Here is a 14,050-nt window from a genome sequence, read left to right as displayed (position 1 = left end):
AAGAATTCTACATGCTGTTTCGTGCTGGGTTCTTTGCAGATATTATGTCTCTCTTTTGCTCTGATCTTCAGTGAAATTCTCAATTTCTCTCTCCCCCTCCCCCATGTGTTTTAGGAAGGAGTGCGTGGGAGCAGGGTTTCTGAGGCAGCTGCAGAGGAACTCTGTCTGTGCCAGGTAAAAATATATTCATATCTTTCCACATGGACGGTGCTTGATGAACCTGCTTTAATGTGCCTTGGGTCTGCAGAGTTGTGCCACTCTACGGCATATTTTATTATTTAATGGGAAAGAAAATGTATCACTATGGTGAGGGACCCAAGGTGTCCACAATCCTGCCTGATACCCCCTTATTGAGAAAATAAACTGTTTTCTTCATTTTGTGGAAAAAAAAAAAAAAGGTGTGTGGGGGGGTAGGGGGGCGAAAGGGATTTCAGTCAAGAGAGAATTATTCCCTGATAATCCTCCTCTGCCCCTTGATTTTTGTAAGTTGAACACTCTGATTTCTGCTGGTGAAGCTCCCCTTTTGCGTAAGGAAAGGATAGGGAAAAGATAACATGTTAAAATTGCTTTTTTTCCCCTTTCCACAGAGAAAGGCCTATATAGGGCCATGAAATCAATGTTTTTTTGTGGTGCTACCATCGATCCTGTACCTCAGTAAGGAGACATTGGGTATTCTAGGATTTGAGATTTGTTTCCCTGATAACGTATATATGTATAATATTTATGTAATATATGTTTCACAAAATACTCAGGGAATACAAATCCTAAACCCATCGCTGTGACTCCCTTTGCCTCCTGGCTTATAAGGCAGAATGCTGGGCGGTGGAGGAAGGCAGGGTCCATGGAGAGGTGGGCAGGGCATCCCAGAAAACGTGGTCCTGAGATGCCCTGGGCAGCCACACGGGTACCAGGTACCGGAGACTAATCTCAGGCGCTCCTGGCACACCTTGGTCTCCAGATGGGTGTGAAACACCTGGTGGGTACTTTAGACATGGCATTTTATGTTGGGAGCAGAGGGAGGTAACAGGATAAAAAGGACCAGTTTTGCTCTGGGAGTTAGAAACTTTGAGCGATCCTACCAGAGACATCACTTGCTCACGGCGTGTCCTTGGGCAGGTGAAGCTACTTAATCTGGCTGCATCTGGGTTCTTCTGGAAAGCAGGGGTAATAGTCTCTGCCTTGCTTATCTCAGGAGTGTGGCTACTGTCAGGTAGCACAGGGAACGTGGCTGCTTTAAATCTGAACGTAAACGTGCTTTGCAAGCTGCAAATGCCTATGATGGAGTGCTTTCTGTGTGCCTGGCCCCGCGCTGGGCTCCCAGGGGTATGGCTGAGGGCTATGGACCACAATCCCCAGGCCTCAGTGGGCTGAGAGGATAATTCAAGCAGGAATAAGCAGCGGTGGGATCAGGTGCCTCTGCGGGGCCGTCCTAGTCAGCAGTAGGCAGATGTTTGATTTAACACAGCAGCCTTCAGACTCCCTGAGGGCTGTGTGGACAGTGTGGGCAGTTGTATAAAGGGCAAAGAATCACCATATTCCATAGTCTCTGAGGCACACATTCCCCACCCGCCACCCCATATTTTAACATCTCTAAAACCAGAATATCTCTTACCGTGAGTGGTTGGTTTTCATTAAAATAGCAGCTCTTTCTTGTTATCGGTACACAAAGTAACGGTGCATCTTACAATCTACAAAGTCTTACATTGAATAAAATACTCTATGAGAAGAAAAATACCATATCCTTGCTATCCAACACTGCTAAGTCCAATGTTGAGAAGAAGAATTTTAAATTAGTGAGTCTCTCATCATCAAAGCAACTCAGTCTGTTGTTGAAATTGTTTTACAAAGTGGGACAGAGGAGATGTTTCCCATGGATGGCTCCGTGCAGAGCATTGGATTTTGACCTTCAGAGCATCAACATGCTTTCTTCTTCTTAGAAATTAGTTGATTTCTATATTTTTTTCAAATCTTAGAAACAGGATCTTACCTGTGGGGAAAAACTTGACGCGAGAGATTCAGTCAGACATGAAGGGAAACCATTGGGTTTGCAGCCATGAACTGTATCGTGAAAGTTGCTTTCAACCCCAGGCTGTCTATTCTCAGTCAACCTTTAGCTGCTTCCAATTTTTTGGACTGACATGCCTCACTTTCTTCTTTATGCCCCTTTCACTGTGCTGGAAAAGTCATATTAGAGACATTGTTCCTTGGGAATCAAAAGGAGGCAGTGGTAGGCAGTGGAGGGAAATGAGAAAGAGGTTGCTCAAGTCCTTCTACTTTCTCGGAAGAGGTTGGATCTACTTACCATTTAAAAATGCTCTTTTGGGGCTTCCCTGGTGGCGCAGTGGTTGAGAGTCCGCCTGCCGATGCAGGGGACACGGGTTCGTGCCCCGGTCCGGGAAGATCCCAAGTGCCGCGGAGCGGCTGGGCCCGTGGGCCATGGCCGCTGAGCCTGCGCGTCCGGAGCCTGTGCTCCGCAGCGGGAGAGGCCACAACAGTGAGAGGCCTGCGTACCGCAAAAAAAAAAAAAAAAAAAAAAATGCTCTTTTGATTTCGACGTGAACTAGTGTCCTAGAGCCCTGACATATGGTAGCTGCCTTGGCGTACTCCAATGCCTGGTCCGAGTCCCCTTTATTTCTGGCTTTGGGGTCCCGGTCCTCTTCCTGGCATCTTTTTCTTCTTTGGTGCCTTCACCTCTTTAGCTGTGGTCATTAACCAACCCAACCTCCATCTTGACTCCCTTCCTCCACCTGGTTGGTCCAGCAGGTGGGTGGAGTCCCTCCGCCTGACAGCTCCCTAACACTACCCACCCTTGGCATCTGTCACAGTGTAGTCGATTTCTTTTGTCTTCTGGCACTTATGAGTCAGACAGGATCTGGGCTCACATTTGACTTGGCCAGTTAACGCCTCTAATCAGCATCTCTTCAGTTGTCAAATGGGATGATAATAATAATAATGTCCACCTCATACTGCTGTCATGTTGTTTAAATGAGCAGAGGAGTTTTAAGTATTCAGTATAGTGACTGGTCGGCCCATGGAAGCTATTCTTTATCTTCTTACCACTAGCAGGACTAGTTATTGTTGTAGTGGTAGTATGTTAGTAATATTTGGGGACATGGAGAAACTTGCAGCATTACGCAAATCAGCTTGTGATGACGTTTCTATGCTCTTTAAAAGAACTAGCAGCCCTTCTCTAAGATTTGCTAGAGAATTTTAAGTCCTAATGCCCTAAGGCATATATTGTATGTTAATGAATGAACTTATTTCCTCTGCATTCTAGAGCAGTGCTAGCTAAGTACCTCCTTTGAGAAAATTGAGAAAACAGTCACTGGAATCATTTTCTGTGGGGCTAAATTCTCTCAAGGAACCTCAGTTGGGAAAAGCTGATAAAGAATGGATTTCCGTAATTCACGAGGTGGAGTTTGTATTTGAGAGCCATTTGATTTAGAAGAATGAGTGAGACTCAAAAGGGAACGAAGCTAATACATAAATTCCAAATATAGCCTGCTTCTAAGGGATTCTGAAGACTGTCTCCAAGGGGAATTTTTCTGTTGTTTAAAGTTATCCTCTGTAGACCTGACCCTGAAACCTACTTCCCAGCTAATAATTTCCATTTCTACATTATTGAGCCTGAACACTGACCATAGACTTTTCTTGCAGGTGGTGCTAAATAAGAATGTGGGTGCATTTATTTTGGAAGCTGTTGGGGAATGCTGTCTAGAATTTTAGCTGATCTCATTTGTGATGCACGATTCTTATCACAAGACAAAAATGTGCTTTCGGTTGACATTCAAAAAGAAGACAAGGAGAGATATTATTATCTGGAATAATACAGCCACATCAAGCCTTCCACTGTATTTGCACGGTGGGGACAATTGGCTCAGAATTACCAGTTAGACTGGAGGGAAAATGCGGCAGGAACGCTTTCTCTCTGACATCTAGATCTAGATGTAGATCATAGCTGGGTAGGAACAGAGTGATGAAATCAGAAGGAACTCCGAAGCGTCTGCTTGGCTCGAATGCATTAGTGTCAGGAAATAGAATGGTGTTTCCTTTCGTCTTTTTGGAAGCTGTGAAACATCAGTAGTCTTTCCGTCCTCTTTTTTTTATGGTCTTTCATTCTGAAATTCTTCTTTTTTATTTTTAAAATTTTTATTGGAGTATAGTTGATTTACAATGTTGTGTGAGTTTCAGTTGTACAGCAAAGTGAATCAGTTATGCATACACATATATCCTGTTCTCTGACTGTATTACCAAGGGCTCATTTTGACTCAGGGCAGTTATAAGAAGAGTGAACATGAATGGGACCTGTTGCCATCAAAAAAGCCATGGTGACCCTGGGAGAGTGAGACCTTACTTACAGCTAGAAATTGGCACAGTCCTTCTACATTTTGCAGTCTTGTTTTTAGCCTCTTCCAATGGGCATTCATATTTAAGCTATGTAACAAAATGAAAATTCTTTTTAGGGAAAGGTTAAACTACGTAGACACTGGTATTAAAGGGATATTTTGCTTTTCCTGTAGAGATTTATCTTCACTTTAAAGATTAAATGTGAAATAAGCCATGAAAAGAAAAAAGAAAAAGAGAAAGCCGGATGGTAGATCAGAAGAATTTCACTTTCAACATCTCCTTCTAATGAGCCTACAATTAGACAAGGATTGTCAACAGAGCATTTGCCAAAACCCAGACAATTTTTTCAGGTGGAGGTAGGGATGTTAGGGGAAGAGAAAGTTAGAAAAGAAATTCTGTGCTGGAAAACCTAGCTGTTTCTGTGGGTTTCTGAACAAACTAAAGTAAACTGATAGTCCTCTGACCATCCAGGTGGGCTCATCTGTGGAAAACCCCTGTCTCCTTTCAGTGTACTTTAAATAGCTCAACTCACAGAAACAGGGCTGACGAGGTGATTTTTTTTTTTTTTTTTTGCGGTACGTGGGCCTCTCACTGTTGTGGCCTCTCCCGCTGCGGAGCACAGGCTCCGGACACGCAGTCTCAGCGGCCATGGCTCACGGGCCCAGCCGCTCCGCGGCATGTGGGATCTTCCCGGACCGGGGCACGAACCCGTGTCCCCTGCATCGGCAGGCGGACTCTCAACCACTGCGCCACCAGGGAAGCCCGAGGTGATATTTTTCATTCCTAGTAAACTTGTAATGCAGGCTACAAAGAAAGTGTTTTCTAACTCTTTTCAACTGTTTATTGCTAGGTAGCCTACACCCAACTGCTTCCTCATCTTCCCCCAACCTCCTCTACATGATAGCAACCACATAGGTTGGGAAAAACTTTACAATGAAGAGCATGCCAGTATTATGTAGGCTTCTGTGTTTCATTGGCTTTGAAACAGCTTCTTGAAGGCACAGTAAAACGGGGAAACTTAGTGCCTCCAATAAATGAAATTGTGCCCTTGTCACCTAAGGAGAGAGGTGAAGGAGGAGGGGGTGTGCCATCACAGGAAGCGAAAACTCGGGGAGAGCGATACTCTTGATTTCAATCCAGAGCAAAAGCAGTGGGCTTTGTCCTTCAAAAACACTTGACCTTGACCTGCACATGTTGTAATGAGATGTTCTGAGCATCCTATTCTGAGTCTTTGATCAAAGGGCAGGTCCTGATGGCTGGTTTGGTTTAAAAATACCCTATTAGGGATGTTTCTTCTACATGTATGTAAACTCTGGGTGGGAGAGACCTTATACCGTCAGCCTTATCCTGAGGGTGTGACTAGAAATTCAGCCTCACAGTGAACCCAGAAAACTGTGCCCAGAGCATTTTGAGGGCTGCTAATGAGAACCATAAAATAACACTAAAGAAAGATCTGAATGAACATGCCAGATGACTACATTTGTACTCCCTGAATTGGGTGGAAGATTTATGCATCAAGTTTGGGGCTGCCTTCGAATCTAGCCTCTCATAAAATTTGGCTGCTGCCCTGTTTAAATAAAACGGAAGATAAAAGTGGTTTCAAGAGTGTGATGAAACGATTGTGTTATTGAAATGCTAATTTAGATGTGGCAACTGCCTAAGAAAAGGTCCTGCTTGTGCAACATGCCCAGTGAAAGCTCCTTTTCTCCAGTGTTGTGCGTGTGTTTATGCACGTACATATCTTACTGTTTGACAAGCCCTCTATGAGTGTCAGTCTTGGTATGTTTCTACCCAGGGGCTTTCTCTGTAGCTGCTTTAACACACATTTTAAATGATCATTTGTTGAACACATGAGCTCTCCTTTTCAAATACCACTGCATGCTTGACAAGATTTGGAACCTTCTAGAAAAGGGTCCCTGGCTCAGTGGCTTTGATCATGGACTAGGTAATTTGCTTGACTAGAGGATTCACTTCAGGCCAGGGGAAGCAAGTAGATTGTCACCAACTCAGGACCAGTTTAGTGAGGAGGCCATTCCCAGAGGCCTTCGACCTGGAACCCCTCAGGTAAAATTGCTTCATCCAATCTCCTCAGCCTCAGGAGAATGATAGGCTTTTGGAAACTGAGCAGTACCCCAGGCACTGTTGTCACTGTGGATAAACAAATGGACAGATAGCTGAACCATGGGGTCTCCCTGCAGCAATGCAAATCGAAAAGTGAATGCATTTTGAAACAAACGAAGCCATAGGTTTTTAAAAGTCAGCCTGGTGATAAAAATGTCCAGTAAATCTGTCATTTGTCTGTGACATTTGAGGGAGAATTCATCACGTCTTGAGTTTACTTATAAAGAGTGTAACTATGAAAAATTGTCACTATAACACTAATTGTGGGGAATATTTATTCTATTCAAGTTGCTTTCTCCACTAACGCAATCTCTAAAAATGCACCGTCCAGCCTCTGGAGTATTTATGCTTTCCTTTCCGTAATTATAAATGTGGAGGCTGCTGATGCATAATACCTGGGAACTAGAAAGGATCCAGAGAAAAATGGAAAAAACCCATGACAGAGATGAAAAATACCACGTTGGAGCTCGCAACCCTTGGCCCAGCGAGGGTTTCAGGTCATCCATCTTGTCTTTGATTTGTCTGCCTTTTCACTTCAAATAGGTTTACAGGTTTTTAGCTGAAACCAATTAAAGAGAGCCAATTGGCAGGGTTAGCACTTGTGGTGTTTATGGTGTGCATTGTATTGATTTATGCTGCTCAGCAGCTACAGTGAAAAGCAAACTACATGGAGAGGAAGGGAAACCTCATCCTGGGGAGACGTTACAGTGTGCAGGATTAATGCGAGGACGGCAGTGAACAATGCTATAAAGAAAACTGCTGACTAGGCAAGGTCCAGCAAGAAGAGATTTCTTTCTTTCTTTTTCTCTTTTCTTCTTTTTTTTTTTTTTAAGAAAGACATACCGACAGTAACAGTTCAGTGACAAATAATTAGGCAAGATGCTCAGTATCCGTTGACAGTGCAGCACTCTTTCGCTTCAAGTAGCAGAAAAGGATGCAGGGAAGGGGACCACCTTTGTTGGTTGTTTTGTTGGCCTTTAGGTTTAACATGCTGGACAATGACCTACTTTGGAAGCCCTAAGGGAATGTGTTGCAGGAGAATACTGTATGGAAGTTCTTGAGTAATGGGACAAGATAACTATTTCTTCAGATCTTACAGTATTGGGAACATCTGGTCAATCCCTTAAGCCTGGCAGGGTGAAAATATTGAATGGGATATCCTGGAAAATGGGAAGCCTTGGGGGGAATACCCATAAATTGAGGGTGGTGGAGAAGGACCCAGAACACCTTCTGAGGTCTCTTTGTGCCTTCCAGCTGTGCAGCGCTTAGAATGCTCAGTGATGCTTTTGGTCTTGATAGTTTACACATTTAATTCCTCAAAGCTATCCTCATTGGCAGGAACTAGAGGGTGGGCAAAATACTGGCATCTGTGAACATAGGATTAAACAACTGTACCTTGGGGCGGGGGTAGGGGGAGAATTGTAGCCTTTTGTTTGCAGCCCTTTATTGCACAGGCTTATGAAATTCAGGAGAGGTTATCAGACACTCGTTTGACAATTCTTATAAATGCTTGGAGACAGAGCTTTGATTATTGCAGGAAAAAAAACCGTTAAAGCAAGTAAATGGTTTGGAAAATAACTCAGGCTGGATTGTCATGTAAGACTTCTATGATTCTGTGTTAAACTTCATAAAGACAGGTGAGGCAGGCTCAGCCTTGAGTATTTGTAATGATAATAATAATTATTATTATGGTGCTAATATTCTTGCCTTGTCTTTGCTTAATAACTTATCCTCTTTTTTAATAAATATGATGACATACATTGGCTCTTTGCTTATTAAAACAGACCTGTGAGTTGGTAAGCTTAGCCATCATTATCCCTATCTGAAAGATGAAGAAGTAACCTCAGAGAGATTAAGTGATTTATTATGGCAACTGATAAGAGGAAAAGGGAAAGGAACTAACAATTACTGAAGACTTATGACTCACCAGATTCTGAACTGAACAAAAAAAAAATATATATATATATATATAAGCTCAAAACAACGTATCAATATCCCTTTTTTATAGAAGAGGAAGCTGGAGTCAGACAGGTGGAGTAAATTTCCCACAGGTTATAACAAACAAGAGGGGATGTTGGGTTTTGAACTCAGGTCTCAAGCTCTGGCTACTCATACAATACTCTCTCTATTTGACCACGATGGTAATTTTTTAAAAAAATAAGCTCCCTAGTCTAGTATGTAAGGAGCTTAGAAGTCATTACTCCATCCTAACAACAGGTAAAAAGTTGAACAAACTGAAAAATCAGCAACTCTTCTTTTTCTATTTTATTTTATTTATTTGTTTCTTTTGGATGCATTGGGTCTTCACTGCTGCACACGGGCTTTCTCTAGTTGCGGTGAGCGGGGGCTACTCTTAGTTGTGGTGCATGGGCTTCTCATTGCAGTGGCTTCTCTTGTTGCGGAGCACGGGCTCTAGGCGTGTGGGCTTCAGTAGTTGCAGCACAGGGGCTCTAGAGCGCAGGCTTAGTAGTTGTGTGCATGGACTTAGATGCTCCGCGGCATGTGGGATCTTCCTGGACCAGGGCTCAAACCCATGTCCCCTGCATTGGCAGGTGGATTCTTAACCACCGCGCCACCAGGAAGTCCCTCAACAACTCTTGTTAGATCTTTCATAGAAGTGAGGTCACAGGGCCAACTTCTGCCCCTAAAATTGGTGGATACAGAGAACCACAGCTTAGAGGAGTAGAAACTTAGGAGCAGAAATTCTGTGGGAATCAGTACTGGGATAAGAAAACTAAACTGTGGTTGATGAATTGCTGAGGCTAAGTGTGGACAGGTCTAAGAGGTCAAAATTCCAGGGAACTCAGTCATTGAGTGGCCCTCACACTTTTGTGAGTTTTACCTTCAGGAGCTCAACCAGGTTCTCACAGTGAAGGTCAGAGAAAAAAAAATCCCCTTGGGCTTCTGGCAGAGAGAGAGAGAGAAAAAGTAACCATTTTGAAATATATACCAGAGCTCTGTGTTCTTCTTAAGAGAGTCTGCCCTCACTGTGGGTATTATCAGAACCTAGCCTGCCTAGGGGAAGGAAAAACCCAACTCCAGCCAGCTCTAGCCATCCTGTACCATGAAGGGGGTTAAAGACAAACAAACAAAAAACTAAGAAGCACTTCAATTTTGAAGTTCACAGCCCAGAGAAATATGCTTACTAAAAAACTGAGATCCATTTATAGGACTATAGAATGCTTTCCCTCCTACCATACCTAACCACTGAATTATTAAAGACCTATTTATTGCAGTTCTTTTTAACCCATACATCATGTCCACTATTCAAAAAACTACTACAAGGCTCACTAAAAGGCAAAAAATCCAGTTTGAAGAGATAGAGCAAAGATCAGAACTAGACCCACATATGGCTGGGATGTTGGAATTATCAGATCATGTATTTAAAACAATTATAATTTAAATGCTAGGGGTCTAATGGAAAAGGTAAACAATATACAAGAACAGATAGGTAATGTAAGCAGAGAGATGGGAATTCTAAAAGAATTTTAAAAATCCTGGAGATTAAAACATTGTAATAGAAATGAAAAATGCCTTTGTTGGGCTCATTAGTAGAATGGACATGGGTGAAGAAAAATTTCTGAGCCTGAAGATATGTCAATAAAACTTTCAGAATTGAAAAACAAAGAGAAAAAAAGACTGGAATATATAGAACAAAATATCAGAGAACTGTAAGACAGTTACAAAAGGTGTAACATACATACATGTATGTGTGTGTGTGCGTGTATATATATGTGTGTGTGTGTGTGTGTGTGTGTCAGGGATAAAAAAGGATATATATATAATGGGAATGCTGGAAGGAGAAGAAAGAGAGAGAGGAACAGAAGCAATATGTGAAATAATAATGACTGAAAATTTCCCCAAAATTGATGTCATTCACCGGACCAGAGATCCCAGAAGCTCAGAGAACACCAAGCAGGATAAATGTCAAAGACAGCAAACAACAACAATAACACACAAAAAACCTACACATACACATATTATATGCAAAATTGTGAAAATCAAAGATAAAGAAAAAATTCTTGAAGGAAACGAGAGGTACAAAAACAGCTTACCTATACAGTAGCAAAGATAATAATTATATCCAACTTTTCCTCAGAAACCCTGAAGGCGAGAAGAGAGTAGCACTTAAAGTGCTGAGAAAAAAAGCTCCACCAACCTAGAATTCTCTAACCTGAAAAATTATTCCTCAGAAGTGAAAGAGAAATAAAGACTTTCTCAGACAAACAGAAATTGAGGGACTTTGTTGCCAGAAGACCTGCTTTGCAAGAAACGTTAAAAGTTCTTCAGAGAGAAGAAAAATGATTAGGTCAGAAACTCAGATCTACATAAGAAAGGAAGAGAATTAAAGAAAGAATAAGTGAAGGTACAATAAATTTTTTTTATACTCTTAATTGGTCTAACAGGTAACAGTTTGTTCAAAATAATAGTAACAACATTGTATTTAATGGTTATAGATTATGTATACATGAAGTGAATGACAGAAATAATACAAGAGACAGAAGGGAAGAATTAGTTATAGTTTTGTTATATTAATGTACTTACACTACCTATGAAGTGTCATAGTGTTGTTTGAAAGTGAACGTGGATTAATTGTAAATGTATATGGCAAACTCTAGGCAACCACTTAAAAAAGTAATAAAACAAAGTATAACTGATATTTCAAGAAAGGAGAGAAAATGCAATCATATAAGATGCTCAGTTAAAACCACAGAAGACAGAAAAAGGGTGGAAGACAAAAATTAGAATCAAGAAGAAAAACAATGAAAACAGTAGCAAATATTGTAGGTATTAACCCAACTATATCCATAATCACTTTAAATGTCATGGTCTAAAAGATAAAGATTTTCAGAATGGATCAAAATATTAAAACTGGAGATTGCCAGAATGGATCAAAAACAAGACCAAACTCTATGTTGCCTATCAGAAATCCACTTTAAATATAGAGACACATATAGATTGAAAGTAAATGGATGGAGGAAATCTACCATGCTAATACTGATTGAATTAAAGCTGACACAGCCATATTAATTTCAGATAGAGTAGACTTCACAGCAAGGAAAATTGTCAGGGATAAAAAGGGGCATTACATAATGGTAAAGGAGACGATTCTCCAAGAAGACATAACTATCCTTAACGTGATTGTGCCTTCCTTATTACAGAAATTCAGTCAATAACTAATAACCTTCAAATTAGAAAACACCAGGCCTACAGGGGTTCACTGGTGAATACTACCAAAAATTTAAGAAGAAATGAAACCAATTCTTTTTTCATTTACAAAAGATAGAAGTAGAGGGAATACTTCTTAACTCATTCTATGAGGCCAGCATTACCTTAATACCAAACCAGATAAAGACATTATAAGAAAAGAAACCTACAGACCAAGATCTCACATGAACACATAGGCAAAGATCCTCAACAAAATATTAACGAATCAACTGTAACAATGCATAAAATAATTATACACCATAACCAAGTAGGATTTATCTCAGGTATGTAAAGCTAGTTCAACATTTGAAAATCAATTAATGTAATGCATCACATCTACAGGCTAAAGAAGAAAAATTGCATAATCATATCAATGAATGTATAAAAAACATTTGACAAAATTTAATACACTGTTAAGATGAAAACTCTCACAAATGAGAAATAGATGGGAAACCCCTCAGCTCAATAAAGAACATCTACAAAAAAACCTACAGCTAATATCATACTTAATAGGGAAGAAACTAGAAATGTTCCTGCTAAAATCATGAATAAGGCAAGGATATGGTCCCTCTCCCCACTTCTTTTTAACATTATGCTGGAAGTCCTAGCTAATGCAATAAGAAAAAAAGGAAATAAGAGATATACAGATTGGGAAGAAGAAATAAAACTGTCTTTTTTTCAAATGGCATGATTGTCTATGAACAGTATTTGAAAGAACAGACTAATAAGCAATTATAGCAAGGTTGCAGGATACAAGGTTAATATACAAAATTCAATCACTTTCCTATATATCAGTAGTAATGAGTAGAATTTAAAATTTGAAACACGATACATTTACATTAGCACCTAACAATAAATACTTAAGAATAAACATAACAAAACATGTACAAGATGTATATGAGGAAAACTACAAAACTCTAATAAGAGAAATTAAAGAAGAACTAAATAAATGGAGAGCTATTCCATGTTTATGAATAGGAAGACTATATATGTTTTATAATTTGCTCTATTGATTCAGCACATCCCAGTCAAAATCCTAGCAAGTTATTTAGTGGATATTGACAATCTGATTCTAAAGTTTATATACAGAGGCAAAAGACCCAGAATAGCCAATTCAATATTAAAGGCAAAAGAATAAACTAGAGAACTGACAATACCTGACTTCAGGACTTACTCTTAAGCTACGGTAATCAAGACAGTGTGTGACTGCCATAAAAACTGACAACTAGATCAATAGAATAGAATAGAGAGTCCAGAAAAAATCCACATAAATATAGTCCACTCATTTTTGATAAAGGAGCAAAAATAATACAACAGAGAAAACAGCCTTTTCAATAAAAAGAACTGAACATTCACATGCAAAAATATGAATTTAGACATAGACTTCACATCATTTACAAAAATTAACTCAAAATGAATTATAGGCTGAAATGTAAATCTATAAAACTAGAAGATACCATAAGAGAAAACCTAGATGACCATAAATATAATGATGAGTTTTAAATACAAAGGAAATACCCATGAAAGAAATAATTGATAACCTAGACTTCATTACAGTTAAAATCTTCTGCTCTGCAAAGACACTGTCAGGAGAATGAGAAGATAAGCTACAGACTGGGAGAAGATATTTGCATTAGACATACTGAATGAAGGACTGTTACTGGATATATAGAAAGAACTCTTAAAACTCACCAGTAAGGGGGCTTCCCTGGTGGCGCAGTGGTTGAGAGTCCGCCTGCGGATGCAGGGGACACGGGTTCGTGGCCCGGTCCGGGAAGATCCCACATGCCGCGGAGCGGCTGGGTCCGTGGGCCATGGCCGCTGAGCCTGCGCGTCCGGAGCCTGTGCTCCACTGCGGGAGAGGCCGCAACAGTGAGAGGCCCGCGTACCGCAAAAAACAAAAAAACAAAACCAAAAAAAACCCAACTCACCAGTAAGAAAATGAACAACCTGATTTAAAAAAATGGGCAAAAGACGTGAACTGTTACCTCATTAAAGGAGATGGCAAATAAGCATATGAAAAGATGCTCAACATCATATGTAATTAGGGAATTATAGATTAAAACGACAATGAGATACCACGCTACACCTATTAGAATGGCCAAAATCCAAAACAGTGATACCACCAAATGGTGGTGAGCATGGAGAACAACAAGAGCTCTCATTCATTACTGGTGGGAATGAAAATGGTACAGTCACTTTGGAAGGCTGTGTGGCAGTTTCTTACAAAACTTAATACTCTTACCATATGACCCTTCAATCATGCTCCTGGGTATTTACTAAAGTGAGTAATGTCCACACAAATGAGTTTATGCCCACACAAAAACTGGCACACAGATGTTTATTTTAGCTTTATGTGTAATTGTCAAAACTT

At 40.4% G+C, this 14,050-nt stretch overlaps 1 protein-coding gene across 1 annotated transcript in view; it reads left to right on the top strand.

The window, feature by feature from the left end:
* Positions 1 to 14,050, top strand: part of LOC307196526 (uncharacterized protein) — a 199,789-nt gene that overhangs the window by 174,267 nt on the left and 11,472 nt on the right. The window contains exon 17 of the mRNA XM_079941548.1: positions 115 to 174. The gene's annotated coding sequence lies outside the window, so the exon portion shown is untranslated. The remainder of the gene's footprint in view (positions 1 to 114; positions 175 to 14,050) is intronic.

The sequence above is a fragment of the Stenella coeruleoalba genome, assembly GCF_951394435.1.
Source record: "Stenella coeruleoalba genome assembly, chromosome: 13".
In the NCBI taxonomy this organism is placed as follows: domain Eukaryota; kingdom Metazoa; phylum Chordata; class Mammalia; order Artiodactyla; family Delphinidae; genus Stenella; species Stenella coeruleoalba.
This window is presented reverse-complemented; position numbering and strand designations above follow the sequence as displayed.